The sequence below is a fragment of the Psammomys obesus genome, unplaced genomic scaffold (assembly GCF_907164565.1).
Source record: "Psammomys obesus unplaced genomic scaffold, mPsaObe1.curated_primary_1811, whole genome shotgun sequence".
Taxonomy (NCBI): domain Eukaryota; kingdom Metazoa; phylum Chordata; class Mammalia; order Rodentia; family Muridae; genus Psammomys; species Psammomys obesus.
The window spans coordinates 3,977,933-3,992,720 of NW_026596057.1; the positions used below are offsets into that span (position 1 = coordinate 3,977,933).

General features: G+C 41.2%; 1 pseudogene; it reads right to left on the reverse strand.

Moving 5' to 3' along the window:
- Window positions 1-14,788, reverse strand: part of LOC129689249 (protein salvador homolog 1-like) — a 53,008-nt pseudogene that overhangs the window by 37,679 nt on the left and 541 nt on the right.

The window sequence follows — 14,788 nt, forward strand, 5'->3', positions numbered from 1 at the left end:
CTTTTTAAAAACACCCCTTTCTAAACCGATGCCTTTCTAAAATACTTTCCCTAGCTTCTGGGATTCCATTTCCTCTTGCTCTTCTTTTCCTGTTGTTCTCTGCTTGACCTCAGCCTGTGGCTGCTTGTGGGCTCTTGAAAGTGTATTGAGCTGCCTCCTTATGCTCATGGCTTCAGCTGCTGCAAAACTGTGACTGCTTATCTTTAGAGTTTTAGCATTAGTGTATTCACCTGACTAATACTGTCTCACAGCCAAACTCTGCCTGTGTCCCTGGTTGGGTCCTGACAGAGATGGATCCAGGAAAACATCTTCAGTTGTCCAAGCCAACAGCTTTGGGTCTTCAGCTTCAGACTTACAGTTTATAGTGCACACGTTGCTCTACTTTCATTTCACTGTGTGGGATTGTGGAGCTAAAACATTGTGTATGGACTACAGGGTCCTTAAAACAGCACAACTAATTTACAGAGGAAGAAGTAGATTCACACTGTGAATTTGAATCCAGCTTGGGCTCCATAGTGAGTTTCAGGCCAGGCTCAGCTAAAGTAAGATCCTGAACCTGGGCTACACAGTAAAATCTTACGAGAGAGAGAGAGACAGAGACAGAGACAGAGACAGAGAGACAGAGAGGAAATAGAAATAGTATGGCAGCACATTCTTGTAACCCCAGCACTTGAAAGGTGGAGGCAGGAGGATCCAGACTTGGAATCATCTCTGGCCACACAGCAAGTTTGGCGCTAGCCTGGAGTGCATAAGAGAGCACCCTGTTTCAGAAGAACCACAGACAAAATCAATACAGAGAAACAATTTAATACCAGTTTGCTTTTCTTTTAACCTCCAATAGGCAATGGCAAACTTTATTGGTCTGATAGACTGGCTATGAGGCTCAGCATCCCCTCAACCCCCTGCCGGTAGGGTCCTATGATGGTAGACTCCAGGAAGGAGTTCAAGGCCAGTCAGGATAGGACACCGTAGCTGTGGGAAAACCAGCCATCCTGTCCTTGTTCAAACTGACCAACCCTAAATTAGAGGAAAAGGAGTCCTCAAAGGCTTAACAACCCACAGCCTTGGGTTTTCTCTCTTTACTTAAAAAGGCTCTCTCTCTTTCTCTCTCTCACCTGTGAAAATACTGGGGGAACTTTGAGATGGTGTGTAGGGTTCTCCCAAACAGACTGCAACTCCCAGCTTTCAGGGAAACGTTGTAAAACCTGATCCTTCCTGTGTCTTTTCCAGAGACCTTACCAGTCCAGAATAAGCCACCTTCACAAGGAGGCCTCCTTCTCCTGTGTGCTGGCAGACTACTTCCGTGCATCTGTTTCTGTAGGTCCCCTCCACTTTTACCAGTACAGCCCCGGCCATCACTTTTCCAGCACAATACTAGTGCGTACCCTTCTGGCGCCGTCCCTCTCATTGGCCTCCCCACTTTCAATCTTCCTGAGTCCTCTTCTGTTTGTCTACATGGCAGGGACCTAACGTCCCTGCTCCAGGCAAATGCTTACCTGTCCTGCCCTGTTCAACCTCACTGCCTCCACCAGGCCTCTCCTAATCACCCCCCCACACACACACACACCAGCCCAGTTTCCTTTTCTAATGCTCAGCGACAGAACCCAGGGGCACATCAGAAAGACACACAACACCGCACCACACCATGCTGTTCGATTCACTGAAGATTTTTAAACTCCCTCTTACGGAGAGACTGTCTTCACTGGGAGGGGCACTGCTACAAACGGATCAGCGTAACGAGCCTCCTTAACAAGTAAGGCTCTTCACTGTAAGAAGGAAAGCAGCAATTTGTTCTTAAGCCTCGCTTACTTTACCAAGATTTGTGTTTGCTGTCTCTCATGCCTTAAAGTTTAACATTTTCACAGTGTATGCACTACCGACCCTTTACCAACATCTCGCACGAGCTGTCCAAAAATTGTGTCTTTTGTGTGTGTGAAGTAGAATGTCTTCACGGTTATTATGTAAATTCTTTCAGAGCGCACATCCCACAGTTGTGTGTGATCTTCAGCTTTCCAGCTTTCACTCAAAAATCAAGAGCAGTTTTCTAATTCCTGCGGCATATATTAAATATTCTACAGATTCCTAATTATGGTTTGAAAATGGAGAAGAAGAATGTGCTTTACAGGGCTGATTTGGGTGCTGTATCTGAAAAACCCTACAGATAATCTATCTCTTGATCCCAATAGAATGAGAGCCTGGGAATAGCGGTGTGCTGGAAGCACGCTGCGGTTGACTTACCACTGCATTTGGACAACGGCCAAAAGGGCTGGGAACACTGAAGGCGGCATGAACGAGGCCGTGATCTCCATCCTGACAAAATAAATACACAGCAGAATCTTGGGTGGAAGTTAGGAACACTACGCCTCTTCTGAACACACACACACACACACACAATGTCACAAACAGCCCGGAAGCAGCTCTTCTCTGCAGCCCAGAGGAGAAGATGTACTTACACCCATCAATATTCCCTGAGGCCAGGAGCTCTTGGGAAGGAGGGCAGCTGGGTCTGAGAGTGCCTCACCCTCAATGCTCCACCTTCCGGTGTGGTGAGAGTGAGACGGACAGGAAGCAGAAACGTATTTCTTTGATGCAACTATGGTACCTAGTGCCTTTTCTCTCCCATGTTTCCCTGTTCCAGAATTTCCAGCCACATCATGCAGAATGCCATGGCGCTGGTTTTGTATGGGGGTTTCACTGATACCACTTGGTTTTGAAAAGAGGTTACAACTCTGAATGTAATACTCATCTTATTTCCACAATAGGACTTGCCCTTTCTTATTTCAAAATAATGAATATTCTTGGAAACTTTAATCAGATCATACATAACACTATACAATTGAAAATCAAGACCTAGAACCTCTGCTCGGATGTGGCCCGTGGTAGCTCAGTAACCAACTGGTTTTCCCTAGTAAGGGGAACAGGGACTATTTCTGACAGGAACTCAATGGCAGGCTTTTTGACCTCCCCACCCCCCAAGGGAGGAACAGTCCTACTAGGCCACAGAGGAGACTTTGCAGCCAGTCCTGAAGATACCTGATAAAACAGGGTCAGATGAAAGGGGAAGAGGTCCTCCCTTATCAGTGGACTTGGAAAGGGGCAGGGAGGAGATGAGGGAGGGAGGGTGGGATTGGGAGGGAATGAGGGAGCCAGATACAGCTGGGATACAGAGTTAATAAAATGTAACTAATAATTAAAAAAACATAAAATATGACTGAAAATTGAAAGAAAGAAAGAAAGAAAGAAAGAAAGAAAGAAAGAAAGAAAGAAAGAAAGAAAGAAAGAAGAAAGAAAGAAAAAGAAAATCAAGCCAGCAAGATGGCTCAGCAGGTAAATTCACTTCTAAACCTAAGTAGCTGATTCCAATCCCTGAGACCCACACGGTGAAAGGAAAGAACTGATTTCTGCAAGCTGTCCTCTGGCCACCACATGTATGCCACGACACACACACACACAAAAGCTAAGTAAATAAATATGTATTACATTTTTTTTGAGACAGGGTTTCTCTGTGTAGCCTTAGCTCACTCACTTTGTAGACCAGGCTAACCTGGAACTCGCAGGGATCCACCTGCCTCTGCCTCCCCGAGTGCTGGGATCACAGGGGTGTGCCACCACACTCAGCTATGCAATACATTTTTAAGTAGGAAAAAAGTCACTAATATGCCATCACTTTGGTACATTTTACTACAAACAGAAGACTGTCTCGTGTTGGTGGAGTGCATAGTAGTAGCAGAGCTAAAGCATCTTAAGATTTGGCTGCATTTCTGAATGTGTCCACATACAATGCAACACACATATATGGACAGATAGAGAGAGGCGTCATGACAAATAGCAATGTGCTAGTGTCCGTGAACTCTAGACAGGACTCGATGCTATTGAAAGGGTGACTTCCCGACATCACCCCTCCCTGATTCCTCTGGGAGTGGGGGGTGTCTTTTTAATTAGCCTTCTTGAAGAACATCGAGCCTTAGGCTCCTCTGGGAATCTTAGCGGATGCTGGAATCCCACATGTCAGTTGCTGAGAATGCATACTTTCTAGTATGTGAGAAGGCAGGGCGATAATTGGCCAAGGGAGAACTGTTTTTAATGTATTGTTAATTAGAGACTTAATTATTCTTGTGTTTATTCATTCAATCAACAATATTTCTGAGAACGTTTATTGAGCCCAACTGTGTGTCAGAGGCTTACCAGAGAACACAAATGATGGATCCTGTCTCCAAAGACTGTGAATGATGCTAACATAACCAGGGGACAGAGATAAACAATGGATAAATACATCAATGACAATGCTTGCTCCTTGATCATTTCTCCCTAGTGGGGTGACCTAGGGGACCAGCCCACAGAGGAAAAAGATCCAAGCAGTCCTGCTCAGACCTGATAGGCTAGGGTCAAACAGTAGGGGAGGAGGACTTTCCCCACCGGTGACTACAAGAGAGGGATAAGGAGGAAGAGGGTAGGAGGGTGGGACCGGGAGTAGATGAGAGAGGGGACTACAACTGGGATATAAAGTGGATAAATTTTAATAATAATAACAGTAATAATAATAATAACAATAACAAAAGAAAGAAGTTAGTGAGGAAGATAAAGGCGTCCTTAGCAACAGAAGGCTTTGTCATGAAGTTGGATAAGGTTGCCAGGCACAGTTTTATTGAGAAAGGGACATTGAATAAATATTCAAAAGAGCTGAGCAAGTGATGGAATGATATGCTTTTCCCGAAAGTGAGTGCAAATGCTTCCACAGATCCAGTGTGCTGAAGTGGAGAAAAGGGTAGGAAGAGATGATACTACATAGCGAATGGGAGATCAGATCAAGAAAAACCCTTCTCTCTCACTGGAGTAGAGGAAAGAATGGGGGAGGGTGGCAGAGTGATATCACACAGTGAATGGGCGATCAGATCAGGAAGAAATCACCACCCCTCAACTTTGGCTATTGATTTTGAGTGTAATGAAAGTTGTTAGCGGCTCCGCACAGAGGAAAGGCACGTGCCATCTCTTTGGCTCCTGAGTTAAGGACAGTTGGGGAAATGGATGGTAACAGAAAGCTGGAGACAGCTGAAGAGCCTCTTGCACTCAACCAAGGGAGATATGAGAGACAAGGGCATCATGGGTCAGGGTGGCAGCCCTGGAGATAGAGCTTGGGTCTCAGACACAACTTCAAGGTTGGAATGTCTTGGTTTATCCCGGAGGTAATAACAGCTGTCACCATTGGCCTGAGCGGTGGGGCTTGTCTAATGCAGAGAATGCTGGGCAAGCACAGATGCTGAGAGAGAGAAAGTGGAGGAGAGAGAGGGGAGGGAGGGAGGCAGCGGGAGGTTCAAAAGGTCCCAGAGCTGCTTGTTTATAAAAGACACACGAGGTGATGTGAGAGAAGGTGCTCAAGATGAGAGCTTTCCAAGGGATCCTTGTACCATTCCTGTGAAATAGGTTGAGTGATTTCCGCTTTATACATAGTAGGTGCAGCCTCCAAGGAAAAAGCTGGTGATACTCAGAGAGAGATGTAGTGACACCGAGCAGTGAGTTCTTGTTTAAATAGAAAAACAAACAAACAAACAAACAAAAAACCCTTTTCATGCGAAGCAAAGGATACGAGGGACACATCCAGACAATTTTAGGGTTCTGAAACTCACCTAAGATCTTTGTTATTGAAATGATAAAAAATTTTTAGGAAGTAAGAAGGACCAAATAGAAGGGAAATAACTGAGACAGCTACAATGAGTTTGTTGACAGGAAGTCTACCCTACCCGTGGTCATTGAACTTGGCAAAATTGAAACTTGAGAACAATGAGGTCTGTGCCAGGGGTTCACCATTAAGTGTTTGAAGGACTGCCTCCAAGGGAAGGATAAAATTTTGGAGGAAATTCTGTAGAGGAAAAGAAACACAGCAAAAATTTGAGCCATGATCAGGACGGAACAGGACTAGTATGTGTCTGAGGAGGAAAAAGTAGGAAGCTCATATGTGCAGAAATAACAAATAGAATCCTTCAAAATCAATCAGCTCTTATGATGTTGGCATGTGGACTTTCTTCAAGGCAAAACAAGGTTTTAAGGCTAATTAGTAATTCATGTATCCCATTAACTTTAGAGATCATGTTTGCCATTAGTGGAACCGAGCAGTGGCCTTAGCAGAGAACAACAGAATGAACTAGAAAGGATGAAACTTGAATTAGAGAAGCAAAACTCGGGCAAGTGGGGTGGGAGCAGTAATTACAAATGATACAGGTTATCAGAGGAGAAAGACATATTACTTAAAGAAAAGTTGATCCTCAATTTGTAAAAGCCTCAAAAGGCTGGCAGAGTGTATGCATATGGGTAAAAAGGAGGCAGAAATGAGATACCTATCCGGGTGCCACAGAAACCCCCAGAGTTTTTCCCTCGCATGAGTATCACAGTGTAGAACAGAACTGTCAGAGGACTCACTCTACCTGAAGATGTTAGGCAGGCAGTGATTGTGGAATTGGCACCAGCAGACCAGCAATGAGATGCTGAAGCAGGAAGGCTCCTGAGTTTATAAACACCAATAAATAAAATAAGATAAAATAAGATGTTATAGTTTAGTATAGGCATAGGGTTATTGTGTAATTCAAATGCTGATTTTCATATGCCTCCCACCCCCATATCTGGTTGTAGTCCTTGTTCTGAGAAACTCCTGTCTCAAGGTTGTATAAACACCGCTCCCCAGTTGCCTGCTGATATGCTAATAAAGCAACTTACAGGCACAATCACTGAGCAGGGGAAAGAATGGGCTGGACTTCCTGACAGCCAGAGGAGGAAGAGTTAGAGGAGGAAGTAGGGGATTCAGAGCTAGGGGAGAGGTCCAAGAGACATCAGGAGAAGGAGCTGGAACAGAAAAATACAAGTGCAAGTATCTCTGAGATGTACACTGGGAGGGAACCAGATTAGCTTAGAGGGGTAAAAATAAAGAAATAACTGCTGGGTTATTATCTTGTGAAGCTTGCTTATTATTAAACAAATATAAAAGAGTCTCAATTATTAGTATGATATCTGGGTTAAGAGAGAAACCAAAAAAACAAACACAATTCAATAAAAATAACTTAACCATTTAGAATGATTTTAAACATTGCTAGGCTCTTGAGTTGAAGTCTTGAGCTCCAGCTGACTCTGCTGTTGGTAAGTGGTGGAACCTTCAGGAAGCAGGGTCTCATAGCAAAAGCATATGACACCAGGGAAATGCCCTTGAAGGTGATATTAGAAAACTAGCTGTACTGGCTGTTTTTATATATCAACTTCACACAAGATAGAGAGGAAAGAACCTTAAGTGAGAAAATTCCTTCATGAGATCTAGCTGAAAGGCATTTTCTCAATTAGTGATTAGTGGGGTAGAGCCCAGCTCATGGTAGGTGGTGCCATCCCTGGACTGGTGGTCCTGGGTTCTGTAAGAAAGCAGGCTGAACAAGCCATGGGAGGCAAGCCAGTAAGCAATCCCTCAATGGCTTCTGCATCAGCTCTTGCCTCCAGAATCCTGCCCTGTTTGAGTTCTTGCCTGACTTCCTTAAATAATGAACAAACAGCAATATGGAAGTGTAAGTTAAATAAAGCCTTGTCTCTCCAAATTGTTATTTGGTCGTGGTGTTTCATCACAGCTAACTAAGACACTTGCCCTTCCTCTTTCAGTTTGCCTCATCCTCTTGTAATAACAATGGATTACTTATCACGGGTCCCAAAACTACTAGGCCAACCACAGATGGAAGCCTTGGAGACCATGAGTAGTCTTTCTTCCCTTTAAGCTGAGGTTTTCAGGGAATTTGTCAGTAATGAATAAAACTAAACCACCGTTAAAAATAAATCACCAACACTCAAGCAATTCTTTTCTTACCCAAAGGGGTCCAGAGGTTCAAAGATCAAGACATACAAGAACACCAAGAAATTTCAGGAGATTAAAGCAATTGTAGCCTGCATTGGAACTTCAAGCTAACCCGAAAGCTAAGCTCTGCTGTGACTCCTAACCCCTCAGTCCCTCAGTCCAACCTGTTTACCACTCTGACGAAAAAGCATTGCTCCCTGTGTGTAGCCCGTGATTTGAGCCTGACTGGCCACTACATCTTCAAGTCTGTTTACTTGATTGACATCTTGGCAATACAGTTTACAGAATTAAGAATGGAATAAAAATAGATATTTCAAACTGTACTGATTTTCATATTGTTAATATTTCCCAAACACTGTGTAGGCTTCATCAGGTGAGCCAAAGTTAAAAAACAAAACAAAACAAAACAGGAGTACACTAAAAAAAATCACTAAATTTCTGCATTTGTGTGTGTGTGTGTGTGTGCAGGACACTCAACACCATCTCCCAGCTCTAACCCTTCATGCTTAGATGCTAGGAGAAAGGCTAATGGCTTGCTCTAGATCATCTAATGCTATAGTTAGCAGATGGACTGAATTTTATGTGTTGATTTGCCGAAGTCTACTCTTTCTGTGTTCTTTTTGCACGGAACCCTGTTGTAAAAAAGATTCAAAGAGACAGTGGGTGAGGAGGCTCTGGCAGACCTCAGGGGGTACCAGTAACTTGTCTGACACGGGGGGAGGGCAGGCGTATGTGTGTAGTGTGTATGGTGTGTGTGTATTTGTGTGTGTACTTGTTTGTATATGTGTGGTGTATACATGTGTGGTGTGTGTGTGAGTGTGTGTGTGTATGTGTGTGGTATGTGTGCGTGTGGTTTGTATGTGGGTGATGTATGTGGTGTGAGTGTGTTGGTCTACCTGAATTTAAGAGAAGATAAATTTAGGCTGAAAAGACCACATGAGCCAAATGAGAGCTATTCAGAGTGCTAAACAAAGCAGAAATAGTCATCTTATTTGCATTTCCCCTCAGTCTTTATTATCATGATTAGGAGCATGGATATGAAGTCCACAGACACTGTCTTTTTCACACATCTTAATTATTTGAAAAAAACTTTACATTCTTAATTAAAAGATATGCAGAGAACAAATTAAATGCTTGATTTAATCATGAAATAAAGATAAGCTCAAAGTCTTTTTCAATTTTTTTTTATTTTTTGAATGTAAAACATAATTACATCCTTTCCCCTTCCCTTTCCTCTGTCAGCGCCAACCCTTCCCATTTAACCCCTTGTTTTCTTTCTTTCTTTCTTTCTTTCTTTCTTTCTTTCTTTCTTTCTTTCGTAGACATCCAGTTAGACCAGCACCATTTGTTGAAGATACTGTCTTTTTTCCACTGTATGGTTTTGGTTTTGGCTTCTTTGTCAAAAATCAAGTATTCGCAGGTGTGTGGGTTTATTTCTGGGTCTTCTATTCGAGTCCATTGAGCCACCATTCTGTTTCTGTGCCAATAACATGCAGTATTTATTATTATTGCTCTGTAGAACAGATTGAGATCAGGGATAGAGATACCTCCAGATGATCTGTTGATGTACAGGATTGTTTTGGCAATTCCGGGTTTTTTGTTTTTCCATATGAATTTGAGAATTGTTCTTTCAAGGTCTGTAACCAATTGTGTTGGTATTTGATGGGAATTGCATTGACTCTGTAGATCGCTTTTGAAAGCAGGATGGCCATTTTCACTATGTTAATCCTGCCAAGCCATGAGCATGAGAAATCTTTCCATCTTCTAACATCTTCTTCAATTTCTTTCTTCAGAAACTTGAAATTTTTTTTTCAAACAGGTCTTTCACTTGCTTGGTTAGAGTCACACCAAGGTACTTCATGTTGTTAGTGGCTATTGTGAAGGGGGTAGCTTTCCTAATTTCTTTCTCAGCCCTTTGTCTTTCATATACAGGAAGACTACTGATTGTTTTTGAGTTAATTTTTATCCAGCTACTTTGTTGACGGTGTTTATCAGATGAAGGAGTTCTCTGGTTGAATTTTTGGGGTCACTCATATATACTATCATATCATCTGCAAACAGTGATACTTTGGCTTCTTCCTTTCCCATTTGTATCCCCTTGATCTCTTTTAGTTGTCTTATTGCTCTAGCAGGACTTCAAGAACTATGTTGAAGAGATATGGAGAGAGTGGGTAGCCTTGCCTTGTCCCTGATTTCAGTGGGATTGATTTAAGTTTCTTTCCATTTAGTTTGATGTTGGCTATAGGCTTGCTGTATATTGTCTTTACTATGTTTAGGTAAGTGCCTCGTATCCTTGGTCTCTCCAGGACTTTAAACATAAATAAATGTTGGATTTTACAAAATGCTTTTCCAGCATTTAAGGAGATTATCAGGTGGTTTTTCTCCTTCAGTTTGCTTATATGGTGGATTACATTGATGGATTTCCATATATTGAACCACCCCTACATGCCTTGCATGAAGCCTACTTGGTCATGGTGGATGATATTTCTTATGTGTTCTTGGATTCAGTTTGCAAGTATTTTATTGAGTATTTTTTGTGTCAATGTTCATAAGAGAGATAGGTCTGAAGTTCTCTTTTTTTTTGGATCTTTGTGTTGTTTAGGTATCAAGGTGACTGTGGCTTCATAGAAGGAACTTAGTAATGTTCCTTCTGTGTCTATTTTATGGAATAATTTGGAGAGAATTGGAGTTAGTGCTTCTTTGAAGGTCTGGTAGAATTCTTCCCTCAAGCCATCTGGCCTTGGGCTTTTTTTTTTTTTTTTTTTTGGAAGGGAAGCTTTTGATGACTACTTCTATTTCTTTGGGGAATATAGGACTATTCAAACTATTTACCTGATCTTGATTTAATTTTGGAAAATGAAATCTATCAAGAAAATTATCCATTTCATTTAGATTTTCAAATTTTGTGGCATATATGCTTTTGTAGTAAGACCTAATGATTGTTTGGATTTCCTCAGTGTCTGTTGTTATGTCCCCCTTTTTGTTTCTGATTTTGCTGACTTTAACCCCCTTGTTTTCTATCAAGCTCATGGCCTCTATTTATTTAATTGTCAACACACACACACACACACACACACACACACACTTAAACATATAAGTACAACCTGTTCAGCCCATATGATATTACGTGTATGTAAATTGTTCCTGGATGTGCACTTGGCATTGCATAACCAATGTGGAGAGTTTTCCCTGGGAATTCCTGTTTCTCCTGCTCTCAGCATTTCTTAGTTCTCTGTAATTCTTCCTGCAGGGCTGAGCCCCATTCCATTTCCCCATTTACAGTAGCATGTTTACTGGTGTTGTCTGTGTTCAGTCCTTCTCCAGCAGCGATGTTGATGAAAATTCATGAGTGTAGCTCTTTGATATTTCTGGCTACATTCTAAATATTTACCCCTATGCCCACAGGTGAGAACAGATCTCATTCTTCATCAAAGATATATCTCCCTGCAACAGACAGACTATCACAGAAAACCACAACACATCAAAGTAACCATGTAGCGCCTGGCCCCAGCTGACACATCTTCAATGCAATTCTTGCAGAGGAACTGCAAGTTTGCTGTGAGATTTTGTCCCTCTTTATGGAGTTATATCATTCAAATGGAAGTCAGTTGGCCCGTTTTCTCATTTTTTTCCCTAGAATATCCGGTTTCTTAAACTTCAAGAAGTTGTGCTTTATAATTTATGTCCAGCAAAAAATAAAATAGGAAACAATGTGTCACTATTAGTACTTATGATCCATATTTGTGAGTAAGATATGAATCACCCAGCATGACCCACTTCTTAGAAGGACACAGTGACTGTGTAAACACTATCAGCCTAAAACACTAAAAATATCTGTGCCTTGTCAATTTAGTAAGACCCTGTCATGGATCCTTTCTTGTGTTCAAGACATGATCTCCCCCAGGCACATGGCAAGGACACACGTTGGCATGTGGGTTGTACGAACACCTAGCACTCTGCCCATACCATAGGAGCCCACGGGTCCATCTCCCCCACTACGGTGCCACTTGGCCTATGATGTTCATTATAAAATAATTCTCACAGTACCTACTCCTTTCTGACATCAGAGCTTCTCAAGAAAGTTGTGTTTAAATTTGTAATTCTTTTTCTTGTACCAAACAGATTAGTGAGTAGCACAATTGTTGACATAAATATGATTTTTTTTAAAAAATCATACAGCAAGGCATTTATTTCTCAGTGAAAGTTAATTAAAAGTGTTTAGTGAAATTATTTCTCTATTAAGTATTTCCTCTGCATTTCATCACAGAAGCTGAGTTCATTTGTCTAGAGGAGATCTCAAAGTATCAACTTTGTCATGTCTTCTTTGCTATACATGTCATATATGGAATGTGCTTAGGGCAGAATGAATATAAGATGGGTCCTTTGTAGGACTTTTAAATTTTTGTTTAAAAAAAAAAACACAAGAATTTTTAACAGATACCAGTTTATTATAACCTTAGAAATTCAAAGTATGTAAAAGAGAAATGTGCTATAAAATTGTTTCATTCTTCTACAGAGTTTGAAAGATAAACTAATGTGCAAAATGATTTGGCAAATCACCACAGAATCTGAAAGTCTAGCAGGAAGTCAGAGGTTTCCAGAGTGTGTCAGATCTTTATAATGGGAAATTATTCTCAACTGTTAAGGTTGGGAATATAATTTATTTCTATTCAGTAAACACCTGTTGGGAAGCTACAGTGTATTACAGCATGTTCTATGAAAAAAACAAAGGGTTTCTAAGAATTGTCAGGCATAGAGTTACTTTGAGTTAAGAAGCTTGGCCAAAAATTGCCTTTTAGTAACAATTAAAATAATACTCATGTCTAGACATCTTAATAACCAGCCTGCACAGTTCCTGTCTCATGGTCCTCACCATCAGATCAAGATGAGTTTGGGTTTGAGATGAGAGCCGAAAATTTAGCAAAATACAGAATTTAAGAACATATCATTAGGAACACAGATGTCTTCTGGAGCCTTCTGTTAGTATCTAAAGCCTTTGTGTAGAGAAATGCATATGCCTGATGGTTTTGTTGGAAACCACTGAGAAACATAAGAGATATGGCTGGGTGGTATCTATCTCTAGGTTGTTTTATTTTGGGGGGGGTGTTTTTGTTTGTTGTTTTGTTTGTTTGTTTGCTTTTGTTTTTTGACGAACCTCCAGACAAATTTCCAAACTGGCTGTGCAGTTTATATTTCCATGGCAATACACAAACATTCTCTTTCCTCCACATCAGTGCCAGTATTTGTTGTCAGTTTTACAGGTGAAGATGGCCATTCTGATTGCTATGAACTGGAATAGTAAAATAATTTTATTGTCTAAGGATGTTGACCACTTTTTAAAGTGTTTTGAGACCATTTTAATTCATTTGAGATCTCTCCAGTTAGTTTCTGTGTTGGCTAGTTTTCTACCAATTTTGGAAGAAGGAAGCTCAGTGGAGAAAATGTCCCTGACAGATTGGCCTCTGGGTGAGCCTATGGTGTGTTTTCTTCATTGGCTATTAAAGCAGGTGGCACCAGTGCACTGTGGGCAGTGCCACCGCTGGACTGGTGGGTCCTATAGGGGAAAAGCTGAGTAAGCTGTGAGGAACAAGTTGGTACATCTCCATAGCTTCTGCTCCAGGGCCTGCCTTCAGGTTCCTGTGGACCTGTAAGCTGAAACCAGCCTTTCCTTGAATTTGAATTTCCTTTGAATTTGGTTATAATATTTTATCGTGGCAATAAAAAAAAAAAAAAAAACCTAAGACATTTCCTGTAGTTAGGTTGCTCGTTTTTTTGTTGTTGTTATTCTTCCTTCTCTTGATAGTTTGTTGTTTGTTTGCTGTACAGAGGCTCTTTGGGTTCATGAGATCCATTAGTCTGTTATGATTGTATTCATTGTACTACTGAAGTCCCTGTTCAGAAAATCCTGATCTATAGTGACACATTGAGACACACTCCCTACTTTTTCCTCCAGCAGTTTCAGTGTGCTGGGTCTAATACTAAAATCTTTGGAGTTGATTTTTTTTTTTTTTTTAGTTTTGTGAAGGGAAGGCTTGAATATCCAATTTTATTATTTTACAGATTTCCCAGACTTGTTTGTTGAAGCAGCTGTTTTTATTTTTTTTCCTCCAATCTACATTCTTTGCTTCTTTAGCAAAAGTCAGGTAGCAGCAAGCATGGTATTATAGCTTGGTCCTCTCTTTCATTTCATTGATCTATCTATATATTTGAGGGAGGCTTAAATATATAGAGCCTATATATAGGACCCTATATATAGGACAATGCTGTTTCTATAATTATTGCTCTGTAGTATAACCTGAGATCAGGAATAGCCCCTATAGTGTTCTCTGCGATGGGGAATGCATTGGCCATTTGTAGCTTTTTGTGTTTCCATATAGTTATAAAGATTGTTTCTCTTTATCTGTGAATAGCATCCCTGAGAACTTGACTAAGATTGCATCAAATCAGTAGATCACCTTTGTTAAGGTGGACACCTTTGTAATATTGATTCTTCTAACCCATGGGATGGAAGATCTTTCCATCCTTTAAGGTCTTCCTTCTTTCTCTCTCTAGCTTTTTTTTTTTTAATCTTCATTATAGATGCCTTTTTATTTCCTTGGTCAGCCTTATTTCTAAGCATTTTTTTAAAGTTTTGCATGTATGTGTGTTTTGCCTGTGTGTACACGTCTTAACACCATGGCACTTACCAGGAACTGAGAAATGTGTGTGTGAGGAAACGGAACAGCAACTGCAAAGTTACACATGGTAAGAGTATGTTCTACAGTGTGGTAGGATTCGCAGGGACCAGGAGGGACCGATTTCTTTCAGTTGGCTGTGGCTGGTATGTGATGGGGGAGGCTGATCATACCAAGGAACACTGGGAGCACAGGGTGGCTGTACTGGGCTCTTTTATTTGTGTGATCCGCATAACAGGTTCCAAATTCTGATGACTCTCCTCATTCAAGAGGATGTCTCCACTGAGTTGTGTTT